At 48.8% G+C, this 4071-nt stretch overlaps 1 long non-coding RNA gene across 1 annotated transcript; it reads left to right on the top strand.

The window, feature by feature from the left end:
- Positions 1–1433: 1433 nt before the first annotated feature.
- LOC116966268 lies at positions 1434–3616 on the top strand. Its single transcript, XR_004409956.1, has 3 exons — positions 1434–1472; positions 3357–3359; positions 3605–3616. It is a non-coding gene; the product is annotated as an uncharacterized LOC116966268 (long non-coding RNA).
- The last annotated feature ends 455 nt before the right edge of the window (positions 3617–4071 follow it).

Raw genomic sequence — 4071 nt, 5'->3', positions numbered from 1 at the left:
TCCTCTGATGCTGGAAGTGTCTGCCAGGGTTAGACTGTCTTCCCCATTCTGCCAAATGTTGCATAAACTGGGCCAAACGTCACTGCTGTTCCTTTACTTGTACGTCTCATTTAATTCAAAGTATTTCTTTGTCGGTTAAAGTAGTATCTGGTTTGTCATGGTGTGTTTCTCCAGATATTTGAACTGCCTGTATGCTCCTATCTGTTTCTGTTTGTGCACAGGGTTTCAATATCCATGGTAAAGGGCATGGTATCGGGGGCAGTGTCGGGGTGAACACTTCATGTGATATGGTAAGTTTCACATTATGGACACAGTGTGGAAACAGCCCCTTTGGCCCACCGAGTCCGCACCGACCAGCGATCCCTGCACAATAACACATCTGTTAAAGGCACGGTATCGGGGGCAGTGTCGGGGTGAACACATAGAAACATAGAAATTAGGTGCAGGAGTAGGCCATTCGGCCCTTCGAGCCTGCACCGCCATTCAATATGATCATGGCTGATCATCCAACTCAGTATCCCGTACCTGCCTTCTCTCCATACCCTCTGATCCCTTTAGCCACAAGGGCCACATCTAACTCCCTCTTAAATATAGCCAATGAACTGGCCTCGACTACCCTCTGTGGCAGAGAGTTCCAGAGATTCACCACTCTCTGTGTGAAAAAAGTTCTTCTCATCTCGGTTTTAAAGGATTTCCCCCTTATCCTTAAGCTGTGACCCCTTGTCCTGGACTTCCCCAACATCGGGAGCAATCTTCCTGCATCTAGCCTGTCCAACCCCTTAAGAATTTTGTAAGTTTCTATAAGATCCCCCCTCAATCTTCTAAATTCTAGAGAGTATAAACCAAGTCTATCCAGTCTTTCTTCATAAGACAGTCCTGACATCCCAGGAATCAGTCTGGTGAACCTTCTTTGCACTCCCTCTATGGCAAGAATGTCTTTCCTCAGATTTGAAGACCAAAACTGTACGCAATACTCCAGGCGTGGTCTCACCAAGACCCTGTACAACTGCAGTAGAACCTCCCTGCTCCTATACTCAAATCCTTTTGCTATGAAAGCTAACATACCATTCGCTTTCTTCACTGCCTGCTGCACCTGCATGCCCACTTTCAATGACTGGTGTACCATGACACCCAGGTCTCGCTGCATCTCCCCTTTTCCTAGTCGCCCACCTTCATGTAACATGGTAAGTTTCACATTTAGAGACACAGTGTGGATACAGCCCCTTTGACCCACCGAGTCCGCACCGACCAGCGATCCCCGCACAATAACACGTCTGTTAAAGGGCACAGTATCAGGGGCAGTGTCGGGGAGAACACTTCATGTGACATGGTAAGTTTCACATTATGGACACAGCATGGATACAGCCCCTTTGGCCCACCGAGTCCACACTACCCAGCGATCCCCGCACAATAACACATCTGTTAAAGGGCACGGTATCAGGGGCAGTGTCGGGGAGAACACTTCATGTGACGTAAGTTTCACATTATGGACACAGTGTGGAAACAGCCCCTTTGGCCCACCGAGTCCGCACCGACCAGCGATCCCTGCACAATAACACTATCCTACACACACTAGGGACAATGTTACATTTATACCAAGTCAATTAACCTATAAACCTGCACATCTTTGGATAGTGGGAGGAAAGTGAAGATCTCTGAGAAAACCCACTTGGTCACTGGGAGAACGTGCAAACTCCGTACAGACAGCACCCGTGTCTCTGGCGCTGTAAGGCAACAACTCTACCACTGTGCCACTGTGCTGCCCTTCAACAAAGCTGGCATGTTGCTGTGCCAGTGAATTACAGTAGTCAATGTATTCTGCTACCCTGTAGGATTCACTACAATCCTTTCAATGGCTGATCCTGTTTCTCATGACATTGAATTTCAATTGGAATCTCTTCCTCTCTAGGTGTCCAGTGTGAAGGAGGATGTCGGCAAGACTTCAAATCACTAACGTGACATTGGTTTGTTATGTATATAACTTGTTCTATGTGAATATGGTTATGGAGTTGGTACAAAGGTAAGGCCCCTGTTTAGAACCTTCTCTTGGGCTTCAGTGTGGATGAAGGTTTGGGAAAGATTAACAATTGTTTTCTCTAATTGGGCTCAGCCTGTCTCAGCTTGGGGCCCACTTTAGTTTAAAGATTACATTGCCCCTTCCCCTCATTAGGGTTTATTCACTAAAGTTGTGGTCTGGACCTACTTGAAGGAGTTTAACAGGGACCACTGGTATGTACTTGTGTCTCTATTTAGTAGTGAGTTTCTGCCTGTACCTGGGGCTGTTGGTCAGGGTGGGGACAGTGAGTGGGATGTATGGGGGGGTGGGGACAGTGAGGGGGATGTATGGGGGGGGGGGTGGGGACAGTGAGGGGGGTGTATGGGGGGCGGGGGATGTAAACGGGTCCTTTTCACAATGGCAGGCAGTGACTAGTGGGGTACCGCAAGGCTCAGTGCTGGGACCCCAGCTATTTACAATATATATTAATGATCTGGATGAGGGAATTGAAGGCAACATCTCCAAGTTTGCAGATGACACTAAGCTGGGGGGCAGTGTTAGCTGTGAGGAGGATGCTAGGAGGCTGCAAGGTGACTTGGATAGGCTGGGTGAGTGGGCAAATGTTTGGCAGATGCAGTATAATGTGGATAAATGTGAGGTTATCCATTGATCGGGTGCAATGGGCCGGGTAGCCGGGTGTAATGGGCCGGATGCAATGGGCCGGGTATCTGGGTGCAATGGGCCGGGTATCTGGGTGCAATGGGCCGGGTATCTGGGTGCATTGGGCCGGGTATCTGGGTGCAGTGGGCCGGGTGCAGTGGGCCGGGTATCTGGGTGCAGTGGGCCGGGTGCAGTGGGCCGGGTATCCAGGTGCAGAGGGCCGGGTGCAATGGGCCGGGTATCTGGGTGCAATGGGCCGGGTGCAATGGGCCGGGTATCCGGGTGCAGTGGGACCAGAAGGGATAAAAGGGAATGTGATTTGGAGATGGGGATGAGTGTACTGATGAAGGGACACCCCCTCTTTCCCTACACTCCCCACCCTGGTGCACCTCACTCAACACTCCGGTCACCCTACTGCTTTCCCCTCTAATGTCCACTCATCCCTGTCCCACATTCTCCTCTTTCCCAGATCCCTCTCTCTGGCTTTGCATGTCACACCTCTTCTTGTCTGACACTTGTCTCCTCTTCACCTCTAGCCTTTATCACTACTCCCCTATCTGCTAATCAGCCCCCAACTGTATCCAGCATCACTCACCAGGCTTTGTCCTGCTCCCATCTCTTTCCAGCTTTCTCCCAACTCCATCAGTTTGAAGAAAGGTCCTGATCAGAAACATCTGTCCATTCCTCTGCAGTCGGGAAGATGGTGCGTGACTCACTGAGTACCTCCAGCACTGTTTCTGACCTAGTTATTCCTTGGTTAAAGTTATCTGAGGGAAAGTGAGTTTAATAGTCATGGCTCTTGAGTCTTATTACAATTTACGAATCCTGCCCCTTCCATTCACCCTACTGTAGTTCTTTAGAGTTGGTCTAAATCTATGTTTGGTTTGGCGAGTGTCTGCGTTGCTGCAATCTGTTTGCTCTGAATAATTAGTGTTTGTTTCCACCCAGGATCTCCAAGGACTGGACCTGTGCTGCTGGAAGTGTCTGCTGGGGTTAGACTGTCTCTTCCCGTTCTGCCAAATGTTGGCGTAAGATGGAATAAACTTCTTCCCCATTGCTGTTCTCCTGATACACAAGTCTCATTTAATGTTTTTGTCGGTTAAAGTAGAGTCTGGTCTGTTGTGGTCGGGTTTCCTCTGATATTGTGAACTGCTGCACGTCCTGTAACGTTCCTGCAACCTTATCCAGTCTATCTGGATTTGATCTTCATGGAGATGATGTGAAGGTAAGGCCCCTATTTCAATCCCTCTTTTGGTTTCAGTGGGGATAAGATTTTGAAAGATTAACAATGGGGTTTCCTATTTATTTTTGGTCAAGGGTTTTATAATTCAGGATGCTGGATCTTTAGCAATAAAAGCAGAGTTGGAGGAACTCGATGGGTCAGACAGCATCTGTAGGTTGGCTCAGAGATTTGT

Source organism: Amblyraja radiata, chromosome 36 (genome assembly GCF_010909765.2).
Source record: "Amblyraja radiata isolate CabotCenter1 chromosome 36, sAmbRad1.1.pri, whole genome shotgun sequence".
In the NCBI taxonomy this organism is placed as follows: Eukaryota; Metazoa; Chordata; class Chondrichthyes; order Rajiformes; family Rajidae; genus Amblyraja; species Amblyraja radiata.
The sequence above is the reverse complement of the archived record's forward strand: the minus strand, read 5'-3'. Positions and strand labels throughout refer to the sequence as shown.